The sequence below is a fragment of the Argiope bruennichi genome, chromosome 1, assembly GCF_947563725.1.
Source record: "Argiope bruennichi chromosome 1, qqArgBrue1.1, whole genome shotgun sequence".
NCBI classification, from domain to species: Eukaryota; Metazoa; Arthropoda; class Arachnida; order Araneae; family Araneidae; genus Argiope; species Argiope bruennichi.
Genome location: NC_079151.1, coordinates 96,466,220 through 96,480,607, shown reverse-complemented (window position 1 = coordinate 96,480,607; position 14,388 = coordinate 96,466,220). Strand labels below are relative to the sequence as shown.

At 30.2% G+C, this 14,388-nt stretch overlaps 1 long non-coding RNA gene across 1 annotated transcript in view; it reads right to left on the bottom strand.

The window, feature by feature from the left end:
- The window catches only part of LOC129980236 (uncharacterized), a 29,029-nt gene extending 25,739 nt beyond the window's left edge, over positions 1-3,290 (bottom strand). Inside the window, exon 1 of the long non-coding RNA XR_008785236.1 lies at positions 3,223-3,290. This is a non-coding gene — a long non-coding RNA (uncharacterized LOC129980236). The remainder of the gene's footprint in view (positions 1-3,222) is intronic.
- Positions 3,291-14,388: the final 11,098 nt, after the last annotated feature.

Here is a 14,388-nt window from a genome sequence, read left to right as displayed (position 1 = left end):
GAAAAGATGATATATGAATTTTTTTAAGTCATATGAACATAAGTATATCTGCCTAAAACATTTTTTCGGATTCAAGGCAATTCTGAAATAGAATGAATAGATTCGATTAAATATAAAATATTTTTTTCTGATTCTAGGAAATTTTGAAATAGATTGAATAGATTCGTAAAAAATTTCGAATCTGAAATTTGATGATTCCAATACTTTCTATTCATGTACCATATATACGACAAAGTAAAAAAAGACATTTTTAATCCTTTGCATCCAATATCATGCTCGGCTTGTACATTGGATTACAAAGTATTCTTTGATTCCAAATATGTAATTAATTCGAATTTATTTAAAGGGCAGAAATCTCATCATCACTTTTAAGTATCCAATGTGCCATTCATATTCTTATATAAAGCAAATTAGCAATAAATGCCCTAAATAGTTTGCATCTAATTAGACTTAATGAATTCATGGATCAAAAGTTTAAGTAAAAATGTCCATGGATATTTTAACGAAATTTTTGTCTCACTTTGAAACTATGAGAACGAAAGTATAATTAATCATTGAAAATACGTATGATACAAAATTTTAGTAGCAAAATCATATTTCGTAATTTTTTGAGAAATGAATTTTTATTTGTAAAGAATTTTTGTGTGATTCTTTACTAAGAAATGAAATTTCGAAGCTCCAAGGCATCGAAATATCGTTACGTCTCGTGTGCATTTCGAATGAACTGCCTGCACCAACATTTGTGATCCGAACTGAATGATATTTACATGGCAGTTTATAAAATACTGCCTTCGTTATGCTAATTAAATTGAAAAGAAAATAACTAAGTTTTGGAATTAATATTCAAAGAAATTTTTAATAGTAATCTAACTATTATCAAAAGCATCCGGATGAAATATTAAAATTGCTTTAAAATGTATTACAAAAATAAAAAACAATAGTTTCAAATTTTCTATATAATAAATTTTGAAAATCAGTGGGAGTGTTTTCCAAATTTTCCCGCATATTCTCCAATTACTTATTCTGATTTCTTGGTATGAAATTATGGACCTTCGGTGAAGGTCGAGCAATCCTTTCATGAGATTAGTGAAAGATGACTAAGAAATATAGATATTTGGCATGAATCTAGTATTTTTACTCAATCTATTAAGATAGTACATACATCAGACGCTTTTTTGTCAAACGGTTGACGCTAAAATTTGGCACAAAACTGCATTTGTAGCCACAAGATAACATACTGAATTTCATTGTTTTAATTTCTCGCGTTAATGAGTTATTGTGTGTACATGCATGCCAAAGTACAGACCAGAAAGGCAGATAATGAACCGTTTGGGAATTTGGTTCAAGTTTTGATAAATAACTAAGTAGATGCTGAACTTGCGAACCAAATATTATCTACCTAGCTCACTGCGTTTCATTTTATTGAGTTCTCTTAGACAGCTTAGAAAGCAGGCTTTGTGAACGAAATTCGTTTAAAATTGATAGACTGCAAATATGGGTATTTACGATTTTAGAATGTCCCTTCCTGCAGAACATGTATTATCTATACCAAACCGGAAAGGGACCACATGAGCTCTAGAAATGGAGGTGTGGTTTGGTGTTAAGAACATGTACTAACCAAGGAGCAATTACTTACCAAACTTGAAAGCTATAAATCTGTAGAAAAGTGAACCGCTATAGCGGAAAAATGCAAAATCCCTTTACACCTATTTTATTTCTTTCATGAGAACCCGTCAATTTGTTAATAATGCTATTAATATTTCCAAGTGCTAGGGGAACATATGTGCCAAATTTTGCTCGCTTCTAACACGGGATATGGAATTCTATAAGGTTCAAACAAATAAATGGACATTTAATTATATAAATAATTTCTTGTAAGATACTTTATTTAAATTATTTATAAACTTTGCTTACTTCATCTGCTTGTTTGACGAATATTTAATTTGTTAAAATTTATGAATTGCACATCAATTATGCGTTAGTAAAAGGAATAAAGGCTTTAATGTCCATCTATACGTATATATTTGCGATTTATGTCATATTGAATATTCACAGAACATAGACATCTGGTTCATCCAACTATAAAGCTTGGATGATATTTGCGTGTAATCAGACATAATAAATCAGGGTTAGCTTTGAAACCTGCTGATCTAATCAGACACGAACAGATTATTCGAGCTCTAATGTTAATAGAAGGTTATGTAACTGGAAGTCGATTATGAGCTTTAGATGCCTTAAATTTAATGAATTTCTGAACTTCCTGTAAAATTAATGTTGTTTAAAAATTGTTATTTTGCTTGTATTTAGAAACGTCACATTTTAGCCACTCTAAAGTACAAAAACATTGTAGCTATTCTAACTATAAATATTCGATGCAAAGTTCGCTATTTCATAAAATATGTTAAAATTAAACAAAACTGTCGAAATTTTTTCCCTCAATACTTTCATTTTTATATTTGGGTAACATAAGAAATTGAAACTTAATCTCCATTTCTAATTTTTTTTACAAAATTTAGTAACAATACTGATGAAGTTTTGGCATCAGAGAAGAATTTTAATATAAAATATAACTCACAAAAATTTATAGTATTACTGCTTGAAGGAATCTGATATTTTTTTGTGGTATTTTGTCTTTAAATTGCGCAGAATGTAGTCATGGAAACGAGATTAAACACTATAAATCACCCGATTAAACATTGATTTTGATGTATTACGACGATTTGATTAATGTGTGAATTCGCTCTTAAAAACATGTTTATATCTCGAGAGATGAAATTAATTGTGTATAAGAAACCTCAACTATTATAATAGGAAATGACATTTTGGACTATCTGACATTCCAACAAGTTATTTAACATTATTAAGATAATAATTTTAGTTCATTTGTAGGTATGTGTTAAGTTATCTTTTTAAAATATGAATTAAAACGTAAATTTATTTTTGAATAATAAATAAAAGCAAATTAAACATTGTCCCTAACAGTGTTAAAAATTCATAGGTTATATATCCTCTTTAAACTATATAAAAACAAATTCTATTTGTTAGATTTCAAATATTATATTTTGCAAAAGCAATTCCTACAATTATATAACGTAAAATCATTTTAAAATAAAATTATATAAACGGAAAAATCATATTCATTAAATTAATAAATCAGACAGAAAAAATGCCCAATTACTTGATATTGCTTTGCCAGAAAACTTTGTAAATATTTGGACATACCTGTTTAGTTCTAGTAATACAAAGAATATTTATTTTTGGAAGCCCAAATATTGCTTGTTTATGTTTTTGTAATGCAGAATGCTTTTCAACGTACTGATCACATAACGCAAAGGTAATTTTAACCGAAGTATCAATGACTAAAGGTCTGCCATAATTCAATGTCAACTTTGGCAATTTCTCTTTTGATTTGGCGATAAATGAAAACATTGTTACTATTTTGTGAAGCATAACAAAGATTCAGATTATTTATGACGATCATAAAGCATGTATAGCTTTCTCTACTTTCAAATATAAGTTAATGACTGACTAGCTTAAGATTTCGTGATATTGATTAAATGGTAAATAATATTTATTTTTAAAGAAATTTTAAATCTCCCAGATGGCGGATGTCAATCCTTTATACACTGTTACTATAATTCCATTTGGTATTTTTCGGTTAGATGGGCGCAAGCGAAAAGGTGCCAAATAATTTAGATCTGCGCCGTCGCCAAAAAATAAAACCGTCACCCCAAAAAGTAGCGTTAGGTCTGTGCGCAAGTTGGCGCAAGTCTTAGAGATGCTTTTTTTTTTATTTCTAAATTATTTGGCGATCTTTCGCTTGCACCCAGCTTCCAAAATGTACCTTCCTTTGTTTCCATATTTGTGTTTATATATATTGAGTCGCACCCAAGATTTATTAGATAAAGGGTGTATACGGTTTTTATACGTTTCTCATTTATATGTTATTTCACCATGATATGATTTCATTCATAACCCTTGCAAAGACAAAGATCATATATACGGCGCAATGGGTGCAAAAGTTCGATTATATCTCCTTTCTAAATTGTGTTAATTTTTTGATTCCTGCATTGTTTCTTCACTCCTAGTACAGAAAAAAATGCAAAAAAAATTAAGGTAATAACATCCTTTTTCTCCCTTTGTAGCACCTTTTTTCCCCCTTGAGCAGAGAGCGCCCCCTTGTGGCGTTTTACAGAAGACAAGCAGTTGAACGGCAGACCTGCATCCTGAGGTCGACTTTTTCCCTTTGCGCAACCCTTGCGCTAACGCTGAATGCTTTCGGCTGGAAACCGTGGAATCTCTCCGCCATACTGTTTTCTTTAACCTAATTTTCTATGTGTGTCTGTAATAATAAGTGTTTGTAAATTTTGTAGTGTAGCTGTGTTTGTGGAAATTAAAAATAGTGTATTTAAAACCGGGCAGTTCCTTAGAAAATCAAACACACCCACTATGCGTTTCATTTACAAACAAAAGTCGCAGGCTAAGTAAAGTACTACGAAATGTGGACCTTACAAGAAGAGGGAAGGAGTTGGAAAACTGAATTAGAGAACGATATTTAGTATAATAGTGTTGAAATTTTAGGATGCTCATTCGTTACAATTTTAAAACTCGGTATTCAAATAATTTTGTAGAAAATGGCCTTCAAACTTTTGGTTTAGATTATATACCAGGAAGCAATGACGGGACTTTCGCATCCAAACAGTGTGGTTGTTATGGTAATAGATTCGTAATCGGAGGAACAGGTCTCGAACCTGGAAACGTCTTTTGTTTTCTTTTATTTTTTTTAAGAATATTTAGATTAAATTAACCATTTACAAAAGCTTTTAAACGATATGTTTTACATTTTTTTGGGAGATTGGTTTGGTTTGGTTTAGTTATATTAACGTCCCGTTTGAAGCAACACTAGGGCTATTTTGGGACGGACCTCGTAATTTTGAACCGCGGTCAGATGACGAGGACGATACCTGAGCTGGCACCCCCCTCTTCACACCACACCACACCAGCGGGAGGACATTTTTTTTTGTGAGAAGATAAATGTGTATTCCTTTAATATTTAAAGCATAGTTTAATTTAAAAAAATAATTTTAAACATAATTTTAATGGTTTTAAATAATTTAAATTGCTATTATCATTTTTAAAAGAATTAAAAACGTTAAACATTTTGGTTTATTAATGACAAATTATTTGTTTTAATTGAGTAAATATATTTATATTGGAAATTAAAGGAAGTAGCTGATAATTTATTCAAATTCTAGACAAACGTCTTCGATTTTAAGAAAAGAAACTATTAATAATGTGTTGAGATAATGAACTTATGGGAAAATGATTCAATAAATTTAATGATTTTTCAAATTTCGCAAGTAAAGGGAAGTAAAGCTTTTCTTCAAAGACAAGAGTTTATTTCAACAAGTGAAATAAACACTTTCAATAATAATATTTTAATCTTGAATAATTCCAAGATATTCAGAAACAGTCAGATTGTAACCATAAATTTATTCCAACAAAATGTGCTGCCTTTCCTCACTAAATTTCTTTTTTTGTTTATTTTTATAGACAATTAAAAAACCTTTACATCGCATGCAAAATTATGCTTATTTAATCGGACATGGTCTGAAATTATTTAGAAATAGGAATGATTTTGACATAATTTGCTCATTTAGATTGAAATGAACAATACGGACGCACAACTATAATTATATTCTATAGGGATAATTCGTTAAATGTAGCAATCCAATTAATTTTTATAACTATCTTAAAATCCTAATTTTTTTAATGGAAAATATTTTGTTTCTGAATGAAAGACTTAATTGAATGTTTACCTTTTGAACATATAAAAATAAACACTGATTTGCACAGAAAAATGCGTTTCGCATGTGGAATGTATGTGAACAAAAACTAAATGATCATTTTAAAAGCAATTTATTGGTTATAAATATCAATTTAATCTTGAAAAATTAATTTCAGAAGAAAAATTGTAAAATAAAATCTATATTTTATTTCTGTTGTTACTCATTAAATAGCGTATATATATACATTGATAAGTTGAAAAGAATTTAGAATAAAGACACACTGCATGGAGCATTTTCCTATACAAACAGTGCTGAAAAGTATTGAAAATCAGAACATTGTACTTGCAGAGAAGCATATTGCTTACCTCTTAAATTTATCGTCAAATTTTGAATTCAAATCCGTTGGGGAATTGTGCTTCGTGCACAATAAATGTTGCCTGTAATTTGTGAATGGGGAATTCAATGGTCTCTGAGAATCATCCAAGTGCATAGCATTTTGTAATACTTTGGATCTTCTGTTTTCTTCTCTTTTATATTCAGGTGATGATTTATCAAGGGGATGTAGTTTAGGATTGTTTACAATTTTCTTATTAGGGGATGTTTTATTGCGACGAATGTCCTTCAGAGCAGATGATTCACCCTTTAATGAATGTTTTGGTGATCGGATTGCTTTGCTAGCTGTGAGAATTTTTCTTCTAGCTGGAGTTCCATAGACAGGAGAATTTGGTGAATCATATCTTCTACAAAAATGGTTATTAAATTTTTTTTCTTCTTCCTTGTCCACTTCATGAACTGAATTGTTATCATCATCATCATGAACAGACCTTGAACCCTTATATCTAGTTTGATATGGCTCCAACAACTTATTAGAATCATATTTACTGAATTTAACAGAATGTTTCATTAATTTTTTCTTACTCTTTATTGAATTATCAAGGTTGCTTAATGTAAATTCGAAGCTTTCAGATGGATGGATGGGTATAATTCGAGTTTGTTTCTTCATAGGTTTCAATGCTTCAGATTTGTTAAGATCATACAGTTCAAGGTTTTTTAAACGTTCTTTGTCAAATGGTTTCAAATCAAACTTGTGTGCTCTGTGCCTGTGGCAAATTTCCATAATGTCTTCGGCTGATGGTTTTGGGCCAATGTCTCTTGTTTTCGCTGAGCATTTTTCTCTTTTGATGGTATCTTCTCGAGTTACATGAATTGAAATAGGTGGAGTCGAACTAGCTGCATTTTCAGACACTGTCATATTAACATTGCAATTTACCATTTCATTATTCTTTCTTGGACTTAATACGATTGTAAAACGGTTTAATAAATCTTGTCCATGAAGGTGCGATTTATCCTGGACTTCCCTTGTCCAATTATCAACATTTGATTCCAATAGATGTGATTTTGTCGTTGAATCAGATGTTTCTCTCTCTTCAAATTTGGCATTATCCTCACTAGTATCTAAATTTAAGGATTTATCACCACTTGAAGCGAATATTTCAGAGCATGAATCATTATTGGCAGTGTCACCACATTCTGATGACAAATTTGGAGATTCTATTATTTTATCCATTTTTGTCTCATCAAGTAAATTTATATCATCTAAGCTAAAATGTTTAAGATTATTCAAAGGAGGAACCAATGTTGGGTAGTCGCTAGTCTTTTGGAAACAATGAATGTTTTCATCGGCTATACTTAACACTTCGGAATTAAAACCATCTAGTAGATCTTTATCTGTATTATGGTTTGTAGGCGTAAGAGTATTTTTTGATTTTTGAGTTTTATTTTGGCATTTGAGTTGCTCTGCAAATGCCAAGTACTCATCAAGACTTTGGGATATTTTTAAATCCTCGAAGCTTTTTTCTCTATTGATACTGATTTCTGTCGTCAAAAAGTCTCTATCTTCCTTTTCTTTTGAATTACTAATTTTTTCCCTAAAGGAACTTTCGAAATTCTGCCCATAAAGTTCGCTTTCGTATTTTGTATTGTCAATGGGGATATCGGAAGATTCCATATTATCGCCGTTTATATTGTGTTTATGTTGTGATATTTCATAATTTTCATTAATTTTAATTTCAGGATCTTTAAACAAACATATACCTACAATTTCATCTTCACCTGTGGATGTCTCGGCTTCCATTGGTATTACACTATTTTTGTCAAAATTATTAATAGGGTTCTGAATTTTCGATAGTTTTTCACTTTTTTGCCCGTCACAAAAATTGTAATCAAAGAGAAGCTCTTTTATAAAATATTTAAAATTTTTTGGTTCATATTCATTATTTTGATAAAGCAAAATTACTTCTCTTTGAACAAAGCTTAGGATTTTCTTAATAATTTCAAGTACTCGCATGTGAAGTTCTTCAGTGATCTCAAATGGATTGATTGCTTTTTCAATAAAATATGAATCTTTTGAGCGTTTAATTGAATAAATTTCAAAAATCTCTGGTTTGTTTTCTAAATTTTTACTTTCTGTATTTGGGGATTTATTGTTTGCGACAGATTTAGTGAACGATTGTGCATATTTATTATCTAGATTATCTGTCATTGTTTTAAGGTCAAACTTCCTATAGTCTTCTTCATAATTTCCCCCAGTTTCCATTGGCTTTATTTTATGCATCAAAGCCCGATTAACAACCTCTTCTTGTCTCTCGATTTTGTTGCATTTTAGTTCGTCCATTTGAAGAGTAAGATCATCACAAGGGTTGTTCTTGTCATTGGTATTACTAGAATAATTTTTTTCCGATTTCTCAGCAGAAAAAAGTCGATCTGTATTTTTAATTTCTTTTGTTAAATCATCAGATGATAATTTTAATGAATTAAGCAGAACATTCCGTGATCGTCTACGTTTGTTAAATGTGCGGCATTGTTTGGTATTTGATTTGGTTTTTAGATCAGCATTCTTGGCGTTTGTTGAAACATCAGATGGAGTATCATTCATAATTTTGGCTGCCAATCTACAAGTGAATCCCTTTTCGTATGGATTATTTATTTTGGCTGGATGATCTCCACTACATTCAGACAAGATTGGTGGCACCAATTCTGTTATTGTTTTTGAAGTCTCCTGCAACTCACTAAAGTATCTATCGTTTACGAGGGCATTTTCAATTGTGTGAACATTTATTTTCAATGGTTCAGGTCTATTATCCCCAAAACTAAGATTAATACATTCGGCTGGAAATTTTCTTTCATCTGTCTCCCGTTGTGTGAAAGCACCACTTATTTCTAAATGACCAGTGTCAAAAGAGTCTTTTACGAGAACTTCTTTATTGGTGTTTTCATGGTTGGCTGAAAATTCTTGAGTAATATTCTCATGATTACTCTCACAAAAAGTGATACCTAAAGCTTTTTGAATCGCTACTGATAATTCAGGATCGAATAACTGATTTTTCTTAGGCTGGGTGCTTTCTTGTTGCTGATCCGAAATGGCAAATATCGATGGTTCCTTTTGCATGTTTAAAGCAGATTCGAATTCCCAATCAGCTTTCTCTGGGGAAGATATTAAATTTATTGCTGCAGTCTCGACTGTCGAAACATTTTCAAGTTGAAATATCTTGTCTTCATGCATATATTCACCTGTATCAATAGATTTATGTTTAACAGATGGAATTTTTTTCTCCGTGTAACACTTTTTAGTGGTCAAAGGAGCTAAATTCACTACTTTTATTTGATGATGTGTACTTACAAATTTCATAATATCTGCTGAACATGTTTTGGTTGGTATTTTAATTATTTCTGCCTTACACTCAGATTCTGCTTTATAAATATCTGCTAGCAACATATCTTTAGTAATTCTGTTTGCGATTATAAAATTTTGTGTTTTTGCTTCGTCTTCTATCGAATCTTCATCACATTCTTTCATGAAGAATTCCGGAAACTGTTGTTCTTTGGCGTCATTCAATTTATTACCTGAAATTTCAAACGATCCATTTAAAAGTCCTCTAAACTCACTATTGTCTTCTTCTTCTTCACATCTACTAGAAGAACTCAAAATATTGTACCTATTATCATCTGATGAGCTCTTTTCCTCAGACAGTAGCTGCATAGCTGAACTGAGGATATCAAAAATGTCTCTGTCTGGCGAAGGAACTCCAGCATTTCTTTCAATTTTTTCAACGTTTTCTGATTCTTTTACTTCCGTGTTTACTGTTTGTGATTCCGAAATTCCTAATATCAGTTCCGGCTGTAAATCATGCTCTTTTGCGTCACGATCAATTGAAGCAAAACAGTTTGAAGCGCCTTCTTGAATCGCTTCACTTGTAACTGGGGACTCTTTATCAAGATAAGGTTTGAAGTACATGGATGAAGTCTTCTTTATGGTCTTCTTCTTTTTCTTGCGCAACTTAACACAGGGTCTCAGGAAAAAAGGCATCTGATTTGAAAAAAAAAAAAATCAGCATAGTTTATCAACTGAATTCAATCCTAAAATAACATATACTGATAAATGATTTTCATATCTGACAATAAAGATATATGGTCAGATTTGTGCTATCACTGATTGTTCGATCCGGTATTTTTCAGAATTCAGACAGTCTTAATTGGATTTGGAAATATAATGCACGGAAAATAATTGTATTTCAATTAATATCATATTTTATAAAATTGAGGACATTTTCTTTCCAAATACCATAAATTTTTATTGATTAAAATACTTCAATTATTATTTTTTTTGGTTAACAAACTGACTGTAAAAATAATTTGCCAATTTCGGCGTATATAAAAATTTTACTTATTATTTCTCATTAAAAGCAATTATATATAAAATATGAGATAGTGAGAAATATACGAGTTTTCTCACTATTTTATATATTTCCATTACAGAGATACTTATAAAATCATATAGCTCATTAATAACTGTTCATTTAGAACTGGTTTTTAAAGCTTTTCCGTAAGATGTTACGTTCTGTATTATTTTATGTAGTTTTAGGGAGCTAGAGTTTTCAAAAGCGTATTTCAAACAAAGCGATATTTTTATTCTACATTTAGCGCACGTTAGATATTACATGAGGTATTTTTCCAATAACTTAAGTCCACTTGTTTACTTATAATGCAGAATAAGAAAGAAAAAAATTTCACAGAAGTTAATTTTTTGGAATAGAGATATTTTGATTTACTGAAATGAATTTCAGTTTCAAATTATTTGCACTTAAATAAAAAGTAGACTGAAACGCAAATAATGTATTAATATTTTCTAGATTATTCAATGAAATAAATTTAAAATTACGACTTGTTTTATTTCATGCACACTGAAATGCATATTTTAATACAAATTCTAAATTCTAATAAAATATTCTTAAAATATTTCATTTTAAAATATTTGAAATATTTATAAACAAATATTTGTTTTGCGTGATCTTAATATACTACGCCACTGGATCAATAATTTAAAGAAACAACAAGATTTCTGATACAATTTTATTGCAAGAGAAAACACTTAAATTGAACCAAGAACAAAAAGGAAACATTAAGAGAAAAGAATATGTCAAAAGCAGAAGCCATAGAAAACAAAACCATACTGTACATGAAATTTATTAATCTAAAATTCAACACATATTACTAATTAATTACATTAGGTAGTAAAGTTGGAAGAATAAATCTCAATTAATTTAATTCTAGATGTTAAAATATTCTTTGGCAAGGGAAATTACAATTATTGTGATTCCATTTGAGTTATTTTAAAATATTGAGATTTTTAATTGCATTACAGGCAAAGATTTTTATAAGTAAACATTTTTTTAATAAACAAACAAATTGGAAATAATGAATTGAAAGAATATTAATTTTATTGAGTATCACAGAAAATTAAGAAATGTAATCATAATTGTTTCTAAAAAAATATTTCCTTGTAATTTTAGATTTATCCTTATAGTTCAGGTAGCAAAAGTAATTATTTAAAAAAATTAAAAGGTTTCTTCTTTCTTGCAAGTATTTAATTATTTTATTATCTTTTATTGCAGTTCAAATGCTACATTGGAACTATTCAAAAACGGAAATAAAACGATGTTCTTTGAGAGCATTATTGTAAACATATTTTAGTACAAATTTGGATGACTGGATTAAATGCAGAAGAGATTTTATCGTAAATAACCATGGCAACAGAATATATAGACTTACCTAGATATGATCAACATAATCCAGCAATATTAAATAGACCTAGAATTTCTATGCGAACAATAAAATTAAAGTCCCAACTTCGAATATATAATTTAATACTATATCTCAGGCGAGTTAGAAACCAAGTTACAATCTATTTATACAATATATATCTATTAGATGATATGATAGATTTTAAAATTGCATATTGATTTTAAGAAGAAATTTCGGACTTCAGACTTAAAATATTCAGCATGCTAAAAAATTTGGAAGAAGAAAAGGACAGTATATATTGCAAAAAGAGAAGCGTTGAATTTATATTTGGAAACATATTCAATTTCTTTCTTGGATTATAATAGCTTTTGAAGATTTTCCACTAAACTATAAAGCAATTCTACAATGAAAGTTCTTCCAAGAAGTATATTATTTCAATATATTAGAGTTAAATCCGATTTCAAGGCAATATATAAGCTTTCTACATTGAAGAACGGAAATATTTTCAATTCTTTTTTATTAATTGTTCTAAGTTCTGTATTAATTAAATATATATATACTTGGCTAGAAGGAATTAAAACTACAATCATCTGATTAAATGATAGCTTTAGGTTACTATTTTTATCTTCCATATGACAACAAGCGTAGTTTTCACACACGGAATGATGCAAATGATGAGAAAAACTATCTATATTTTCGAGGTATTAGGAATAGATAAATTACATGAAAGACTGAATTTCAAACTCGAATACAATAATTGTAACAGGTGTTTTGGAAAATCAACTAGTTACTCCAAGGGGTTAGGATGGTTGTTGGATATTTTCCCGCAAGCGAGGCATAAATAAGACAAGTTTCAGTACTTATTAATAAGCGGGGACAGACTAGCTATTCGTTTATAATGCTTGTTGATAATGATAAAGGGTTGCAATGTGAATTTGATTTTGGCACTTCATTTGGTGAGTTTTGGCTCTTTTATTGTTAATTAGTAAGTACCCAAGTTTCTCCTGAAAGACAACCCTTCACTGTGAATTACAGGTGTTGTTGTTGTTTATGGCACTTTACAAGCCCGCTGATAAATCTGTCAGTGATTTAAGCCGAGTGAGCGTCTCTTGTTTTTTCAGTAGCGCCAACAAGGACCAAGAATACGGCTTAGCCACTTCATGCATCACATTCGCTAACACAACCCCTTTTTAAAGGGGGGGCAATCAGAGATAGAACAGAGTAGACGAACAATTATGCCCGAACCGGGACTCGAACCTGGGACGCACAGATTACGGAGAAGACACTTTACCTCCATGCCAGGACGCCGGAGTGAATTGAAGGTAAATCATACTTCAAAAAATGATACTTAAGGATTCCAAGTTCCCTTTGAGAAAAAAAAGAGGTTATATTTCCTTTTTATTAATTGTTCATGACTATAAGTATTTTATAAAGGATTGATTTTTATTATAAAGGAAAGGGTTGATGCTCAAACATTTAATTAGTGCCTTATTATATTTAATCTCCCTTATGAGCAATATATAGAACAATAATGAATGGAGTCAACAGGAGCGCATCTGTACTGTGTAATTTGATGAATGAAATGAAATCAGTACTGTGATGTAACAATTGGAACATATATATGCAAAGGAACTTTTTTTTTGTCTGGCAGAGACATAGTATGGTTAATAAGAAAAAAAGATTAAATTTGCTTTTCTTACTAAGAAAAACGTTGTTTAGAAGATTAAATATCGAACCTCCTTCCTTCAATATATTTTTAAAAAAAGTTTTTTAATACGAGAGTTTATAAAAATTAATACTAATAAATGATGTGAAAATATTCGTTTTATAATTTATTGCTTAAATATGTTCACCAGAATGACATATTAAGGTGGGATTTAAAATTAATGTAAGGTTCCTCGTCAAGTTCATCAAAATCGCGCCAATCATTCAAAAACTTGCCAAAAGTCCGTTATCTATGATGGCTATCAGAAACATTAAAACGATTTGGAACAGCTTTGATACGCAGTCATTTTCGCCAAAAAAGTAGTTTGTCGCCAAATATTAGCGAAATGGTCGAATGTGCAGCATGATGAGCAGCAATGAACTGCAGCAATAGTGTTTCCAATCGTAAGGTTCCGATGAATGCTGCAGCAAATTAATGGAAATATAGAAAATAAATAAATAAATGCAGTAAACTGGAATGCAATCAAACATATTTAATCGAAAAGAATGAATGTAAGCAGAAGGAGTATGTGCAGTAAGAAAAATCAAGGGAAGATCGAATTACAATAACATAACAAAATGGCGGCAATTTAATCCCAAACAAAGCGCCATCGAAAAATTCCCAACCTCGCAAAGCGCCAAATGACTGTATATCAAAGCTTAGCAAAACGATTTTTAAGGATCCAATAAAAAAAAAATTTAATAGGTTTAAATTTGATGAGAAATCACCTCAAAGTAACCCACAATTGACTACTGATCATTAATTTTATGTCTACACGAATCATATATATATAAGGCAAAACATTATCTTAAA